Genomic DNA, 19939 nt, shown 5'->3' with positions numbered 1-19939 from the left:
ACATTTCAAACAAAAAAGTACAGTGCAGTTTTCTTTTGTGCCGTCTTATGTACACAGTAAGAGCAAATAATTGCTTGGATTCCCAGTTGTCATAAACACAATGGGATATAATTAGGAGACGCTTTTACCATATTTAATTATGCCTAAAATACACTCAACAAAAATATAACACTTTTTTCCCCATTGTTCATAAGCTGAACTAAAACTTTTTTTCTATCTCTCAAATTTTACTCCCTAATCTGTTTAAATCTGCGTTAAAATGACCAAAAATAAACCAGTCCTCCTCACTATAATGTTTTCTAGGCAACATTGGGCATTGGGCTCCGCTGCCACACAAAACAGAGGAAGGAACCGGCTGGAAAATATAGACACATTAATTTCATAAAAATCCTCCCTGTACAAACCGATAAATACCTAATTTCACCACAGCACCATCTGCCAGATCTGGTTGGGGAATGCCCTACTTGCTCTGATTTCCAAATCATAGTAATAGTCCATTCCATTCCATACTCAATTAATCGCTCCACTTTTCTTCTCTTCTCCAATTTTGCCTGCAGGGTTGTGCTTAATCTTTGCAGTTTTTCACACCATGCAGACTGGAGAGTCCTAAAGATGCAAGTGGCATCCACAGCTTTGAGCACGTCTTCTATGTTTGGGCCAGAAGAAAGAGCTTTGAGGTGAGTTGTATGGAGACATCAAGTGAAGCACTTTGTTGTGAGGGGAAGGACATGACAGAAATATACTGTGCAAAAGTTTTAGTCCAGAACTATCATGATAACTACCTATTTTACAGTTGACACACACTTAAATCGGCAGATTGACATATTTACATTGCTGTTTAATTTGCAGTAGGGGTGCCACAATTTTAGTTGGACATTAAGTATCGATGGGAACCTAAACTAAACCTTAGATTCTCCTGTAATTGTTAATTTAAAGAAATTTAGATTCTCACTTTTGATTACTGAAAAAAATTACACCAAAGAAGAAGAAGCGTGTCAGGAAGCATTTGCTTTCATCCTTTTTAACCATGGATAGTGTGCGGCAGCGCTTGAATGTTTAGCTGAACTTCTGCAAGAAATATGAATGGTTGGCGCAGTGCAACATTTGTAACGCCATCATATCATGCAAAGGAGGGTGCGCCACTAACATGATTATACACCTCCGGATTCATGGTGTACAGAGTGCTCTGTTTTTGACGCGCTACACCAGACTACTTCCCACCAGTCAATTTTGAAATGTTTTATAACTGCATGCATGACCTAAGCATGATGTTTAGGTGCATTCATGACGGACACGCTGTGTCTCCATGGAGGTGAAGAGAACCACGCTGCTCACCGATTTCTGGTAGTCCCGCAACAAGCTTATAATGATCACATTTTCACTCTCGATGTTGTGCCAAGATTGTCTGCAGTGTGCTCGCTCACTTCCACCTGTGCCCTCCAAATGGCTGTCTACCGGCTGGTAACTAGCAGCTGGTGACCCAAACTTTAGCTTGCATCCAAGAGACGGCTCGTAAATAAAAAAAAAAAACAAACACTTGTTAGTTGGGACACTCATGCCACTGTATAAATTACAATAAAAAATAACTGTAGTGCTCCAGCACCTTCGTGGGATTCTTCAGTTTCCCCAGCTGAGACCAGAAAGTGGCATTTGAGACTCAGCATACTCCAGTGTCAAATCCCAGCGACACTACATACAAACATAGGTCTTGTCGAGGGAGCCATCTGCTAGGGATTTCAAGGCAAACCTTCCATTCAAAATACACATTGCTTTGTCCATTTCTGCTCAACATTAACTGCAACACAAGCTGTGTTTTCTCAAATTACGGTTTGGGCCAAGGATCAAACAGGACATGCGCATGTTAATCTTACATCAAAAAAACAATGGCATTAAAGAGAATTTCACCAAGTTTGGTTAGCCTAGCATCGCTTAGAAAAATCCCATCCACTGCTGTATGTTTCGTGGCAAAATGTGAGAGGAAAATGAGCATGTGGCCTATATACCTATGTGTGTGAGCAAAAACAAAGAAATGTCTATTTCCAGAAACCTCCAATCATATATCTTTGATTCAATAGTTCCATTACATAGTGCTGAGGCCCAGATAAGAAGTAATTGACAAGAATTGACTGATACACTAAAGACTATTGAGCACACTCATTATCTCAATGACCTGACCCCTCAGCTCGGCCCGAACCACATGACCACATCCCATCAGTACCACACACGCAAATACACACACACAAAGATCAACCTTGTTGTTACCGGGCAACTGCTGCAGCCAAACCTGTATCCAACTTGATCACATGACACAAAGGCTGACGCAGATGACAGTGTTTGTGTGTGTGTGTGTGCTTACTTTTGTAGTACATTTAATTTTGTGCTTTTCCACCAGACCTATATTAGAACAGATTGTATAACATTCTAACGGTTAAACAATCCGCTCTACAATTAGATGCCTCCCCTCCTTTGTCAAGGTGCATCGTGGATATGCTGGAGCCTATTCCTGCTGTCTTCGAGTGAGTGCATCCTGGACTGGTCAGGGGTGTTTAGGGCACATATAGACAAACAACCATTCACACTCACATTCATACCTATTGACAATTATTTTTAAATAATTCATAATGCAAATGTTATGTGTTTTGCAGTGAATTAGACAGATGGGACACTGTAATTAAAACTGAAAAATGCTAGCTCACCCTTGCACTCATGCTAACTTGAATGCCTCTACACAAAACCTGGACTGACTACGCTTGTGGACATGTGCATTCACCATCTCCAATATTACAAGACTGTCTGAACACCTCATAATGTGTCGTAGTAATGAAGGCATGGGCAGGAGTTTCTCTTGACTGCACTCACTTCCTCTTCACCAATATCATTCACTCATCTCTCACAATTGGATTTGTTCCCTCAGCTTTCAAAACAGCAGCCATAACCCTGATACTGGAAAAAAAAAACAAAAAAGCAGGTCAGACCCAAATAATTTCATTAACCTTAGTCCCATTTCCAATCTTCCATTACTTTGAAAAATCCTGGAATAGACCATTGCCTCCTATCTCAACTTCCACCTCATAATTTCAGTCTGGTTTCCAGCACACCACCTCCACCTGGAGGATGACTTCTCAGGTCTTCTCACTATCCTCATTCTCCTGGATCTGTCCACAGCCTTTGGCACCATTTCACCAATTCTCTCCTGTTTGGTCTCCCCGATATGTCAGCTACGTCAGAACTCTCCTGCTTGTATAACTACAGTGGCTCCCCATCCAATAGTTCATCCTGTTTAAAATAATTCCCCCCAATTTCATGTCTTTCCATAACCATGCTCTGCCATATCTTTTTGACTGCTCCTGCTGCTCCCTCAAGTCATTGTTATCCCCCATCTCACGTCTTGTCTTTCCACCATGTAATATTGACTCATTTACGCTCTTCATATCAAGACTCAAAACAAATTATTCAGGACAGCTTATTCACTTTAGCATCAACTATTTACTCTCTTTTAGCTCACGTATGCAAATTTAACTGACATTTTCCGCTGTTTTCCATTCCATTCTCTTCCGCTTATCCGGGTCCGGGTCTCAAGCCAGTTGTCTCAGTAGGGAAGTCCAGACTTCCCGGTCTCCGACCACTTCTTCCAGCTCCACCGGAGGACACCAAGGCATTCCCAGGCCAGCAGGCAGACATAATCCCATGTACTAGGTCTGTCCCGAGGCCTTCTCCTGGCTGGGCATGCCCACAAAACCTCACCAGGGAGGCGTCCAGCAGGCTAGATGATTTGCAGGTGCTGAGTATCATCCCAGAAGCTTCTCACTCAGATGCAAACCGTTCCAGTAAACGCTGAATGTCACAGCCTGAAGAGGCCATCAGGACCATATAGCACATAAGTAGCAGAGATGACGTCCTAAGGCCTCCGAACCAGACTCCCTCGACGCCTTGGCTGCGCCTAGAAATTCCGGCCGTGAAGAAAATTATGAACAGAATCGGTGACAAAGGGCAGCCTTGGCCAACGTTCACTGGAAACAGGCTTGACATCCTGCTGGGAATGTGAACCAAGCTCCTGCTCTGGTTGTGCAAGGACCGAATGGCACGAAGTAGCGCAAGACCAATCCCGTACTCCCGGAGCGTCCCCCAAAGATGGGACACGGACAAATGCCTTTTCCAAGTCCACAAAGCACATGAAGACCAGTTGGGCAAACTCCCATGCAACCTCCATCAACCTTGCGAGGTTGTAGAGCTGGTCCAGTGTTCTGCGACTATGATGAAAACTGCATTGAACCTTCTGTAGCAGAGGTTCGACCAATGGTCGTACCCCTCTCTCCAGTCCCCAGGCCCCCTGGAATACACTTTCCCCTCAAGGCTAGGGAGTGTTAACCCCCATAGTTGGAACACACCCTCTGGTAACCCTTCATAAAAAGGGGGACCGCCAACCCAGAGCCTTGAGGAATTTGCTGAATTTTTCTTATCTATTTTTGTGCTGCTTTTATTATCCTTATTTCTTGTTTGTATGATGTTCTTGAGTGCCCAGAAAGTTGCTCAGAAATCAAATTAATGATTATTATTATTATTATCTATAAAACCTTTACTAAAATCTGTTGACTGCAAAGATAGAAAGAACTACATACTTTCTGGATCCTTCAAGCTAGACTACATTATCATACACTTTTCATGCCACCTACACGGTTTACTTCAACACCCTCCAAATATCTGATGTGTGCATCAAAAAAATGTTGTTGAGTGAAGAGATTGCAATGTGATGAACTAAAATGCTAGTCTCGTGGGTGCAAAAGAGAACCACTCGCAAAACAAACATTACAGAACATTTATAAGAGGTAGAAAATAAAATAGGAGATTGGGTAAACACGATGGCGGTGGAAACTAATTTGGGATGCAGTCAAGCACTTAAGGGCCTGCACGTCTCTGCAGCCTAGCAGGCAAAAATGTAACCCGAACAACCAACAGAAAAGATTTTCACATAGTGCAATGAACTCCCAGTGAACTTTTCAGGGCACAGGCCAGTGAGGAAGGATGGGAACTCAGGTAGTATAGCTAGTACTAGCTTGTTTAGTTTGTTTATGTACCTACAGAATAACTCACTGCACTGTCAGCCTGTTCAATTTTGTAACAAACAACATTCACACTTGAAACAAACAAAACAAAACTTTGAAAGAGTATACTTGGTCTGGACTTTCCTGGACGCATTATAAAATTAAACCAAAATGCCATCTTCTGGTTACTTTTATTTATGTTATGGTATATTTACCACCTTCTAAAATATACAGATGCACACATAGACAGAGAGAGCAGAGCAGAGAGACAACATTTCCAACACATTTTTGATTACATATTAGTAAGTTTGTATGACGTTTGCTGTCATTTTAATAATGGCCCATGTCTTTGGTCTGTGTAGCGTTCACATGTCATCAGTTGACTTGCAAGTGGACCGAGACACATCTCTCAAGTGGTCTTGGTCCACACCAGTGTGTAGCACAGTGTGTGCAAATAATGCATACAAGTAGAGCAAACCAGACATGACAAGCCAAGTGTGAATGCACCCTTGCAGTAATTTGCTATGATTGTTCCAGGATGTGGCTTAAAAGATATCAGGTTGACATTGATGACAGTATCAGAAACCACTTAGGATTCAGTGACTTTCACAAGGAGACTTAGATAAAGCTAAGATGGAACTCAGGTCAAACCAGAAACCTTCAGATTGCTAGATGGCCGCTCTTGCTCATGATCCACGTTGCCCACAGAAGCTTATCGATACACTGGTTGAATATTATGGGCTATCTTCCCCTAAGTGATGCCTTGGTTGGTAAACATGGGAGCTGACTTGAGAAAAGGCAGACTGCGGTGACACAGAGAGATAAGTGATAAGCCAGTAGCACGTTTGACACCGAGCGTTGTGTGGTCTCCACAAAGTCAGCTCCCATAAGATCAGGCAGGATTAGATTTCTGAATAGCAGTCATGGCACATGAGCACAATGTGTAGGCTGTAGACAAGTAGACAGTGGAACACAAACCACCAAGAGATTTCAATGGTGGCCTTCAATCATTTGAATCAGTTATTCATTAGTTATTCAATTAGACTTATTTTCCTCCGGTAATTCACAATTGCACCTTCATATGGATTTAGATCAGGTCAATAGTCATGACCATTGAAAATTGAAAATGACTTCAACGTTATGCTGCTTCATTTTTGTTAAATGTCAGTGACTGATGCACGATCGCACCGTTTGTCTTCTGAAAAGCAACGTGTATCTTTTGAAACAAATTTAAGATTGCAAGGTGCATACTGCAATGTATTGAGATGGGTGTAATATTTCAGCACGCTTGTGTTAGTCATACATGTAGAATGCTTGATGCCGCTCTTGTGCTATTGTTTAAGTGTACCTAATGTTGTGGCCAGTAAATGCCGGTTATCGTTACCACTGTCTGTGTATTGCTAACTGAAAATTAACAAAATTCTTGTATTGTTGGTAGCACGCCTGTTTTATGATGACTTTATGAAATAAGACAAAAATACATTTCAAGAAAAAAATGTAGACATGCTACCCCAATTGAGTTGAGAGTCGCACTGCATCGTGCATTTTACGGGACACGTATACCAAGTACCTTTTAGATACAAACCAAAATAGAGGCAATCTGAAGAAAACCTAATAAAGTGGAGGCATTGTGACAAACGCAGAGCTGTTTTAAACTTCCCAATTGCACTGTGTACTTGATTGAAGCACTGCTGAGTTCCTCTGTGGCAGCCGCTTGCAGAGTCGGTCTAGGGAGAGCCGTTGCTGTGTGTGGCTGGCCAATCACAGAGCGTGAAGAGTGAATACATAATTAGCATTTTCTTTAAACATGAATACAGATAATGACGACTTTCACACTCGTATCCGGCAAAAATGCATTATCCGTAGTAGTTGCTACTGTGAAGCATACTAGCAGGAGACACATGAATTTACTCACTGCCAGCTTAGCATGCTTTTCCATGGTCGAAGCTCTTGTGAGTTTTTGACTTTTCATCTCCATTGGCAAGGCGGTGTTGAAGTGTTTCTCCCACAAAGCTTGCCAATCATCTGACAAGGTGAATGGTGTCTTTTGGAATGGTTCCGTCTCGTCGAAACGGGCATAATAACTGTAGTAGTGAAGTCATTGTAGTGAAGGAAAACTTACATGTAAAGCCGTCTAGCCGAGACTTCATTTGCGCCTCCTCCTCAGAAAATTGGAACAAATTGTCAATATTTTAATATTATAAAGCATAAGTCCATCACAGAATGTGGGCCTTGCTATTTGCTATTTTTCACTGTGGAAACAAGATTACCGCACTGCGATTGGCTGGCAACCAGTCTAGGGTGTACCCTGCCTCTCACCCAAAGTCAGCTGGGATAGGTTCCAGCATACCCCCACGACCTTAATAAAGATAAGCAGTATAGAGAATGGATGGTTGGAAATAAGAAGTTTTGAGCATTTTAAGTTTATGTAAACAGTCAATATTTGCAGTCTGTGGCATGCTGTCAATTCATCTCTGGGCCACATCCTGACTTATGGCAACACATTATAGCATAATCAATGCTTGGAGTTTGTCAGAATTTGCAGGTTTTTGTTTGTCCACATGCCTCTTAAACATGAATAATTTCAGGATGCTTTGCTGTTGGCTTGACACAGCTCTGATGGTAACTCTCATCTTTTCTTCTCCAGACAGGCTTTTTTTCTGGATGCCCCAAACAATCAGAAACGGATTCATCAGAGAAAATAGTTTCACGCCAGTCTTCAGGACTCCAATACCTGTATGTTCTGCAGAATACCAGTCTGTCAATTTGTTTTTTCATGGAAAGAGGTGGCTTCTTTGACACGGGGCCATTTTCAAAAGTCTTTGCCTCCGTGTGCATGCAGATGCACTCATGCCTGCCTGGTACCTTCCTGGTTTCTTCAGCGAGCGCTAAATTGGTGGTTCCCAGATGTTAAATCAACTTTGAGAGATGGAGCTGACGCTTGATGGACTTTCTTCGGCGTCCTGATTCCTTCTGCTCAACAGCTGAACGATCTTCTTGAAGTTCTTGATTTTGCGATAAAAGGTTAAATGAGGTGTAATCTTACTAGCAGCAATATCCTTGCCTATGAATTTTTTTTACGCAAAGCAATGGTGAACTTCTCTTGATGATGTTTTGGTGTAAATGTTTGGAGTTGGCTGAGTGCCACTCAAAAGTGGCAATTAGTTACTAATGCTCAAAGTTACTAACTGTGAAGTAATGTAATGCAAAGCCTGTTTTATCGCATCCACGGTGTCCGCGTGGCTCCATGCGGACAAATGTCATCTTGATGTCATCTTCACACCCCCTCGTGCAGAATTTTTTTTAAACTACGTGAATGAAGACACAGGGAAGAAAATGGCAGGTGGACAGGAGGTCCTCGAAGCTGAAATACAGAATTTATACAGAATTTATACAGAATTTATATGAGGCAGGACACATGTTAATTTAAGCATGAAGAAACACTGAAACAAGTTTTGTTTTAAGTCAAGTTATTTGTTTTTCATTTTCTTTTGTAAGCACATTCTCCACCCAGTGTACAAGTCCCTGTGGTGTTGAGAGGAGGAAAGAGGAGAGGAAGGAAGAATGAAAGTCATTTCGAGCTTCGATTGCAGCTCTCCTCCTATTCAAAGGACGAGGGGGCCACCTTCTTTTCCTTTTTTGTTGCAGCAGCAAATAAATACACAATTACTCTTCTTCAAGAAGTAGACACACAATGCGCAAGTGTCGCCGTGTTGGAAGTCAAATGCAAACCTCTCCCGCTCTAGTTGATTACCTTGGTAGACGTGTGTTTTCCATATGCTGCCCCCTGCAGTTTCGGAGCAGACGCCGCATGAACTATAAAGACCACACGGTCTCTTGAGTGGATTTCCATGCGGCTCGTTTGCGCGGAAAGTACAACTCAGCCTTAAGTCAGGCATAGACTACTTCCTTTTCTTAAATGACACTGGCAATCATAGTGTCTGCTGGCAAAATTAAAAAATTGGCCAGTTAAATCCCCACTCAAGACCCAGGTACCAGGTACCATGTATAACTGTCTTTTTTACAAATAAATGTAACCTGCAAAAAATCTAATCTGAAAATTAGCTGGGTATTTTAAAAATATATAAAGTTCTATTTGCACAAAAGCTGATTGGTTTAATCCAAATTACCTTTCCATTTTGGGGGGTCTTTTTTAGTATATAGGTGTCCTGTGATACTTAATTTATTCATGTGAATTCCTAGATTTTACCAGAAAGTCCCAGGCTATTTTCATGGAAAAAATGATTTTAAAACAAATTAACAATTTGGTACATTTGCAGAAGCTCGGAGACACTTACATCCAAACAAATTTTATACAACTAAAGGTTTCTACATTTCAATGAAAAAAACAGATTTTTCCAATTAAAAAAAAAAAACCTTTTTGCACTTATTCTGCAAATGTCCCTTTCCAAAAAAATGTTATGACCCGTGTTGTAAAATTTGTAGTTTATGTCCATTAATCGCAATATATATTCCATCAATTCCAACTTGGAAATTTGCAGATTTCTGTTGTTTATATGTATATTTGTTGTGAATTCCCTTGTTCTGTACACTAGCTCCATACACAAAGGTTTGTGAAAATTGTTTTCGTAAACCAAGTAGCACAATCAAACAAACAAGAATTATGACTTCAGTTGTAGATCTTCTAAATAACGGTTCAGTGATACGAGCAACATGTTACCAGCATGCCTGACCTCATTTCCCTCACTGTGTGTCTTTCAATTCAATTCCACATGAACATATATAAAGAACGATTCAAATGTCTTTATGTGCGAAGAAAGCACACACTGCAGCTAAAAGGCTGTACATTGGCAATGGGGGCTGATAAAAGGGAGAGTAGAGGCAGAAGGCAGAAGAAAAAAAAAGTCAATCCATTTGAACAAAAAGAGTATACGTACCTTAACTTACCCTAATGTAGCCTCAGTCAGTCTGTGTGTGCAGTCAGCTATACTGCCTGTAAAACATAATACGATTAGGGAAACTTGCGAGGGTATAAAGATTTGACAACACGTGCTGTGACAGACATAAACCACACACCAAGCAGTTTGTGTGCACAACAAACCAAACAGTGTGGAGAAATACTGCACTTCAATATTATGCAGTGTTTGCAATCGCTTAGCTGGTGCTTATTTGCACTGCTCCAGCACAAATGCCAAAGTTGTCTTGTGCAGAGCGGTGCACATTTAACAAGGTCTCCTCGCACCTTTTTCCTCCATATCATGGCGTTGCACTTCCTCAGCACACACGCTTGCTAAAGCAGATGCATGCAAAGACACGTGCGCTACGAAGGCATATCTCCATCGCCACACAAATAAATGACTGTACATCATAGCACCTGATTGCCGGTTGCTATAACTGTATACACTGTTTTTAGCTTTTTAATAATGCTCGAATAGTTGTTACCTGAGACAACCCCGGGGAGAGGAAAAACAATTCTGGCCTCCCACAAGCCCCGTGGTTTAATCCCATCCAGTATCCTTGGGAAATAATGCCTCCTCTAATAATTCCTTTGGTCTTTGGGCCCAACATTGATGCCTTTTTTGTGTTGGCTGGGGCCATTAGTTCTGACACATGTATAATTGATTATCATATTAACAGCAAAAATCATTCAGCTCATTTTTTTGCTGATGTGAAGCAGGTGGATAATGGCTTTGAAGCAGTTGAATCTATACCTCATCTTGTTTGCTTTGGTCGAACATACACTTCTGGGAGCATAAGACTCGAAAATATTGCCCTTTTTGTTGTTAGTTGTGATATTCCATTAATGTGGAACCACTAATGATGAAGACAGTTGCTCCTGGGGCATCGCTTGACCTCCAATTTGTTCATATTTTGAACCATTATTTCGTAATTGTAAATAATGGAGATAGGAGCGTTTCAAGTATCAAATTGTCGCCATCATCAAACCTTTATCATCGAAACAAACAATGTTTGGAATATTTTACACAACCGCTGCAGTTAATATTATTCTGCCCAATGGCATTGAAAGAGGAGTTCAGAACATTCAGAGATTCTCACCCACAAAAACTACCCCATAATTGATCAGGTCAAATGCCTATGCCTCCCAGTTCCTCTTTATATGCATAATTAGCCTCATAGTAGTGTAAATAAGCAGGCAGCATTGTTGCACAGCACTGAAGGGTTTACTGCTGAAGTGAAAAACAAAAGGAAGCTGTGACACAGCTCAGTAATGTAAATGAGCAGGACACAAATTACACCATATGGCTGAGAGACAATTGAGAAACTCCAGTGTCGGGCCACCACTCCCTGACCTTATTTGAAAAACTGATGCGATAGAGAGTTACAATGGTGTCCAGAAAATGGAGCACCTCTCAATGATTATTGGATTACAACAAGACATTAGAGAGGCGGACTTCCTTATATGGTTCATAGTTTGGGCGTGTGACCAATCATAGCGGAGTGGACATGCCCGGAGTTGGGCTGTGGGTGGAATACACTCAAAAAGACAGTTTTGGCAGGAAGCACAAATCAAAGCAAATACAACTGGAATAGGCGCAGATTCTGCAAAATATAAAAAGTTTTCTGTGCGGGTTATTGTGTGTAGCTGCTCTATAGGAAACCACAACTCAATACAAAGGGTCGAAAAATGTGCATAATAGGTCCCTTTTAATCCTTTCTTTGACAAACGTACTACATTTAGTCAAAGGAAATTTGGATTTATTCTTATTAAAATAATTTTCTTCCGCAAAATTGTGTCGATTGTCTCATACCAAAGTACAGTACATACATACAGTATTTATGTATTACCACTCACCAGGCACCACTCACCAATCACTCACTAGAGTAAATCTTACAGCCAAAGTACAATCTGCTGCATTTAAGTATTGTACGTAAATAATGCATATTATTGTTTGCAGTGCTCATGACACTGCGATAATAAAAAAAAACAACAATCTGACAATAACTGACAAAAAACCCCCGAAAAAGACGAGTGACTTTAAGCAATTTAAGTCTGGAACACTACTTTGCCAATCTGACGAGGCAAATGGTGTCTTTAGGAAATGTGAATAAGGTTCACTTTTGAGTGTTCCAGTAAAACCTTTCAACACAACACAGCAGCAATTCATCTAACAGTTGAGACAGTCAACACGAAGCATGAATGTAATTTTTGAGAATTTCCCGTTCACTTTGAAAAAAATTAACAATGTAGAACATAATTTCAAAAAACACATAACATACAGTATTTAAGTAAAGTTGATGAATAATAAAAAGAGACCCATTAACACTCACTCACAATGAAAGAAATATGTGCTCAGGAGAGCAATAGTTTTTATAAGCGGACAGATAGATATGCCATAGTTACCATATGCCCAGCACCACTGGGAGCCGAGGTGCACCGAAAGTACGGTGACGCATGAGACACGCACACACACTGCAGGACACCTGGCACTCAGCACTTAACGCATGCAAATGCACCAATAGTAGCATCCGTGCACTGTACCTGAATATAGCACCATCCTCTCTCTAAGATTGTGCGTATTGTTTCTAATTCAATCATGGGTTAGCTCGAACACTAAAGGCTAATATCGGTTTAATATCCTGTTGTGAAAAGTAACACACATGTCTCCCATGGGATCTCCCTGACAGAGAGAGATAGATGTTAAAAAAGACACACAGGACGAAGCAGGAAAAAAGAGGGTCAAAGATAGACATAACAGAAAAGGGAGGACGAGGAAGCAGCACATTATCTCAGTGTATAGAGTCCTTGGAGGAACATTGTGTTTGTAGAGTGATACCTATCAGCTCCCTTGCTGTCTCAGGAGGTATTACTGCACAGTGGTGTACTTTACTCAGATAAAACATCCCTGCATCTCTGATGGAGAGATATAGGCAGTTAGCAGCAAAGTGAAAGGGACAGGCAAGAAGATGCAGGAATCAATTCCTTTTTACAAATGCATTTTATTGCATAATGGAGAGATAAATCCTTATGTGACAAACAGACTCACCAGTTCAGATGTGTTGAAGCCACTACATACATTTTATATATCCAACGCAAGGCATTTTGGAATGTGAGCAAAAACCTGCAAGCTGCTTGTCACTTTGACTGATTTCTCAGACAATGCTGCTAAATGGATGATTCACACTGCGGCGTGTCTGCATGCCTTCCTGCCTGCATGTTTCACTTGGTCGTGATCCCTCCTGAGACGCTGATTCACTAACTAGTGATTAATATCAACAGTGGCTTTGCTATTGACGCTTCAGGACGTCGTGCTTACCCGTGGATCTGGACCTTGAGATATGAGGTGCAGATTCAGAGGTGAAGCTGGAGTTGATCTCGACTGACTCAGTGGTGAGAAAATGGTTACACACTGCACTGTGTTAAAAATACTCTGCTGAATGCCAAATAAGCCCCTCTACCTGCCCACACGCATACGCAAAACTTTATTTCAAAATTATTTAAATTATTTGTGCAATTTACTGTTTACGCTGTACATTGTTGTTCATATTTGATGTAATCTATTTATTCGCCACATTATTATTATTATTTATTATTATACTGGAGCCAGGCAACGAGATTTTGTTGGCAAATTCACTGCTGTGTTATTGTGCAATGACAATAAATCCATCCATCCAAACCAGCATTGTTCGAATGTAAGAAGAAGATATGCAAACACAGAGAGAACATGCTAAGTCCATACATATAGTAAATATGATTATATGAATGACTCAATAAAAAGCTGTATTTAAATACAGGGTTTCGCCTTTCTCCTGCAAGCTCTCCCATTCTTCTTTCCAGGTCAACCTTGTTAGCATTTTTTGAGTGGTTTGATCTCTTTGCTGTCTGATATTTGCATGGACATGCATGTTTTTGCCACCATGGTTTTGCCTTATCCAAGTGATTTCCCTGTTTACTAAACCCCTTTTTCTTCCTTACTTTCAAAGAGACAGTAAAAGTGTTTGGTTTTTTTTCGACTGCATTTTTATAGATATTATAAGCAGTTATTATTTTGGGATTGGAGGAAGACAAGTTATAAAGGGTCAAATAAAGAGCAACTCAAAATGCATTAGAACATATACAAATGTGATTTGAACTCTGAAGTTGTGTGCAAGTTCTGAGGTAAACTTTTGTTCAAAGTTTTGGTTGACATCTGAATTGTTCAAACTAAGGAGCATTTGAAAAGTTGGTGTGCAGGATTATATTTTTTCCTTTGGGTCACATGCTGTTGGTCACTTCCAACTCTGCCTCGCTACAAGTGACAACACAAATGTGTGATATGAGCAGGAAAAATAATACAATTTTTCTCAGATTAATCATGGCACCTCGTCACAAAATATACATTAACGTCAGACACACAGGTTAGGAGAACCACAGTGTTGGCCTGGAGAATTTGCCCCCACTCCGTGAAGGGTGTGTTCATGTCGGACACCGTGGGGACCTTATATCGCCACGACGAACATTGGCCCCCGTCATAGCCCTCCCTATGACGGACCTTTTTCGTTTTGTGAATATGGGGTGAATAGCATTGGCCAACAGTGGGTAGACCAGTGCGAGTGGCTGGAGACCGACTTAAGCCTGTTCATGTGGATGTGGGGGAGCCGATTCAGTTAGCCAGGCACCCCCAACATGGTTGGCTTCCTGGCTCAGCCTCAAGCGACTATATAGCGCCTGTAAAGCGCAGCCGTTTTTGCCGCCATATCATTCCACTGCAGCATTGACACGGCTGCGTATTGTTACTGTTTTGTATCGTGGGGGTGACAGCTGTTGGATTTACAGTTTTTCCTGGTAAATTCTTTGGTGACCGACAATATTTGAGACAGTCACCAAGTGTACTTCTGGTTCCGGGTCATGTAGCTGTTAGCAAAGTGTTGAGGTGTTGAGTGGAGAGTAAACCAATTTGTGCAACATACAGTACCTTGACTCTTGTCTTGTTGCAAATCACATCTCCACAATATACTGTAATTATACAGTCACTGTGCTGATAGCTGCTCAACAAAGATCTGTCAACAATGTGATCATTTCCAAAGAATACAATACAAGAAAGGTTGATTCAATCTCATTGTCAGGTTAGAAAATAATCCTCCAAAATACTGAAAAGCGTGGGCCTCTTCAAATAAAACAGAAGTTAATTTATGAGAGTGCGTACAGTCGTAAAAAAAAATTTTGAGCACCTTTAATCTTTGCTGATGTAATTTACTTTATCTCATCCTTTCAATTTTGTCTCCGGGCCTAATCTTGAGTGAAGCACCTTTTTTTTTTTTTTTTGCAGAAATGTGGACTGAATGCTAATAAATATTTGCCATGACACCTTTTAAGACAGATACGTTAAGTTTGTTATGTAAATGTTGGTATAAAAACATGCAATGTTAATGTTTTTGGACTTACTTTTAAAACACTGTTATAGAGTCAAGCTGGGAAAATCCTTGGAATGTTGCAAGGGTTGAGTGTATTTTTTTTTCATTGGTTGTTTCCGGTTAATCCATTGGGTGTATTCATGCTGCAGCTGCCACGCAGGCCACACAGCGAGGAGACCCAAGTTCAATTCCACCCTCTGCAATCTCTGTGCGGAGTTTGCATGTTCTCGCCGTGCATGAGTGGGTTTTCTCCAAGGACTCCAGCTTCCTCCCACATTCCAAAAACATGCTAGGTTAATTGGCGACTCCAAATTGTCCATAGGTACGAATGTGAGTGGGAATAGTTGTTTGTCTATATGTGCCCTGTGATTGGCTGGCGACCAGTCCAGGCTCCAGCACCCCGCGACCCTCGTGAGGATAAGCGGTAGAAAATGAATGCATGAATTAATACTGGATGAACAGTTTGCGGTTACAACATCGGTTTTGTTGCTGGTTGTGTTGTACAGTCGACATGTTAATAAGTGACCATGTGGTCAAAGAGATAATAATAACAACATCTCCTATTATCACCTGCTTCCAATTATCTCCCCTTCCTGTTTTCAGTTTAGATAAATAAACAACTTGACTATAATCTTTGTATGGTAGCATTCACAGTACCTTTACATTATTTAGTACTGCTGCTTGCAGCACCAGCAAAATTGAGGCTCACCACGTTTCCCTTTCTTTGCACTGTAAAACCACACACAGTAAATATACTATTTTATTTATGAAGAATGCATTTAATCCACCTTCTGTTGATACTGCTTTTGAATTTGTATACAGGTTTTTATTCAGTTATTTTTTCATTGGGTAGTTTCAAGGGTGATCATGTGGCTCCACCCATGTCTTCCACCTCTGCATGCGTCATTTAAAACTCTTGTGGGTCACATCTGAAAATAATTGGGAATTGGCAACATTCATCTTTTCCAGCCCCCCTTTTTGGCAAATGTCGACAGTGCTAAATACACCCACGAATTACGCCAGCCAGCCAGCTAGTCAGAGACAACCACCTGCAGATTGACAAGCTTATCCAGGGAAGGGGGGTGTAGGCAGGCAGGGCTTTAGCCATACCTGGGATCTCTGCCTGGTGTCCAAATACTCTATGCAGATTGGCACTAGTTGCTGGGGAGTTTGTTTTTACACTGCCAAAGTGCCCTTGAACAATGAAAGCACTAAACCCAGTGCTGTGATACATAAATATATACACGCATGTATAACAAATATTCATATATTTTATTTTTTTTCATTATTGGTTTTCACAAGAGGATAAGTAGCACAGAAGATGGATGGATGGATGGATGGTGGGCGACTATACCATATATTGCAATTTATGAAAGAAGTTGAAAATCCAAGGGAACTCTAAAAACAGAACACATCTGAAAACGATTTAATTAAATGAATGTGTTTCGTTTGCCAGGCTTTGTCTCACACATTTGCACAGTGACACATCAGTCAGGACTGACTCAATTGATCTGCTACAGTCCAAAAAATGTGTTATAACACTTACTTTTTGATGACCACTGCACTTTCTTTCTTTTTTTTATTACTGAGTTTCAGAGTCATGTTAATGTCAATGAAATCTTACTTTGTGGCTGGGAAAGGAACTTAACAGCAGACTCAATAGTCAGCAAATACACTTTAAAGGTGTGAGAAAATCAAGTCAAGTCCCCTGAGAATGATGACCCGCACCTATAGGTCAAGTGGATGATTGCAACTAAAAATCTACCTAGAGAAGTGATGAGAAATTAGATTCACACTATGTTTTAGTGTATCAATTTACAGGATGGACCACTGATATGAGAAAGATCCTAACCACCAACCTTATTGTCCTACCACACAGACTCATCCGCACTTTGCATCCTTCATTTAAGGAGTCCAAAGTGCACTGAAGATGTTAAATTGCATTACAAAGACAACCTAACCAGATTTAGGAAAATGATTGTTAACTTATACTGAAACTCAGCTACCTTTAATGCAAGTTCAATGGCTAATGAATGCTTTTCGTGCGTCTCCGTTGTCACATTTTCCATGTCTCCTTTGCACTCTCGCTGACTCACTAATGCATTAACACAACTGCATGGACTGTGGCGCCATTCACCTCTGTGGGAGTATGGAAGTGTATTTTGGAGTGTGTATGGAGGTTCTACTTTGAGTTTCTTCCGGATGACAGTGCTTCTCACCTTATCGCTAAGGGAGAACCTAGCTCCCTTAAAAATAAAAATAATCTTGGCTGCTTTCAGTCACTAAAGAAAGCTCATGACTGTAGATGTGGGTAGGCACATACATTGACCGGCAAATTGAGAGTGTTGCCTTTTGGCATCACTGCAGATGCCGAACTAATCTGCCTGTCGATCTCACGTTCCAACCTTTCCTCACTCGTGAACAAGACCCCAAACAACTTACTGGAAATTCCGCCACATGGGGCAGGATCTCATCTTTGACTCATTTTTTCCTGATCAAGACTCGGACGTGCTGATTCTCATCCCATCGCCAGTGAGAGTTGAAAATCACAGCTCGATGAAGCCAGCAGGACCACATCATCTGCAAAAGGAGAAACCCAATTCAGCAGCCACCAAACCAGAACCCCTCAACGTCCTGGCAGCACCGAGAAATTCTGTCAGTCCGCCCAGGGCATCATTCAAGCTAGAACCGCCACTGCTCGTATTACCCAATATAGTAGATATAATCAGAGAAAATAACCCATTCAAAACATGAAAAAAACTTGTGCTTGTGTGTGTTGCAATAAATGTGGTCCCCAGCAATGTTTCCTCTTAGCAATTGATCCAGAGTTCTCTGAACACAGCAAATCTATGCAGCCGTACAATCCAACCAACCAATTTAATGTTTTAGTTATCTTTTCACCAAAATGTTCCCTCAATTCTTGTACTCTGTCTTGGTTATCATACAAGATTATACCATTTGGTACTTGGATAGCATTGTTTGTTTTTCAGTTGTCTTGGATCACACATCCAACACCAAATAATCTTTTGATATCCTGTAAAGAACATTCATTTGGCAAACTAAAATGAAAATATTACACAAACTAGCCTGTGTGCCTGCATATCATTCCACAGAATCGAGAATCGCATGCCTTTCCCCTTTAAGCGCTAAAGTCGCACAAAATTGCAACAAGCAACATTGCTAAATTTAACAAGCCATTTCTGCAAATACAGTGCCTCATGTAGGCAATACTTTACACCAGGAGATGGTGGACATCTGTAACTTCAATCTGAGCAACATTTGTAGGCGTTTCTATGCAAAGTTTACAGACTTTGAAGCCTGTTGTGCGTACGGCAGTATGTCAGCTTGTCCACACACAGCATACTTGAGCCGATGCTTTGCTAAACCTTGTTCGGAGTGGTGGGTTGTCAAAACACGGCTAATGGTGAGGGGGAGGTGGGAATGTAAAAAAAAAAAGCAGAAATAGCAGCGTATGCGGTACGATCTGTGGGAGGCTCTATAGAGCAGTGGATAGAGTCTATACACTGCTAATAGATAAATATGACCTGAAAAACATAATGACCTGGATGAATGCCAATATTGACAGGTATAATAGATTAATAGACACTTTATATATATGTAATGTTTGCAGTAATAATAGACATTGATGATGGCTTGAGACATGAGGAAGAGTATCCCAAGTGCATGAGACATTTTGTTGAGCTGGTATCGTGGAGATTAGATGAGTACATTTACTACAATCCCAAACCTTTTCTAATTTGCAGTATGCCTTTATTGCTAACAATTTTCAACTAAAACCTTTTGAAACAGTAATGTAAAAACTGAAAAAAATTGGGGTCTAAAGGGTTAACTCATACTCAGAAGTCAATTTCACCCAGCTTTGATGCCATCACCAGTTGCCACTTGACACCAGTTCTTTGATAACTACCACAGTTACACCACAAGTATCTGTGGGGGTATTTTGTATTGAGTATAGTTTGAAAATAATCCACCATGGGGTCAGAGAATGTTGCAAGTGCCAGCACACTGATAAAGAAGCTGAAAAACTACTAAATTCATGAAAGAAGTCATTGCAAAACACAAACATGGTGTCCTTGTGTCTCTTGCTTTCTCTCCTTTCTCATAACTCTTCCCCATCTTTGCCAATAAAAATCTTCAGATCTTAAGGGCAATGTTAAAAGCTCATTTTATTTATACTTTAAATGGTTTTATCATTGTTTTATGCACATAAAGCTATAATTGTGCTCTATAAAAAGCAATACCACTTAGTATTACAATGTATCACTTAGAAGAAATATTGCTTGAGTTTGTCTTAAAAGTTTTCCATGCAAAAATGTATATTCCTTCACATACACAATTACATTTTTGCATGGAGAAACAGGTTAGAGCCTTATGGGTTCATGTGTAACGGAGCATTTCTCAGTCTGCTCTCTAATACTGCACACACACACACACGCGCATACATATATTTGCAGTGTGCGTCAGAGGAGATTCACAAGTGCTTTCACGCCAGCATGAGCAGCCCTGACACTCGCCATGTTCTCTGGATCATTTGGGCTCATGTACCCCGTAGATCTCATGGT

Source organism: Doryrhamphus excisus, chromosome 6 (genome assembly GCF_030265055.1).
Source record: "Doryrhamphus excisus isolate RoL2022-K1 chromosome 6, RoL_Dexc_1.0, whole genome shotgun sequence".
NCBI classification, from domain to species: domain Eukaryota; kingdom Metazoa; phylum Chordata; class Actinopteri; order Syngnathiformes; family Syngnathidae; genus Doryrhamphus; species Doryrhamphus excisus.
Note: the sequence above shows the minus strand (reverse complement) of the source record.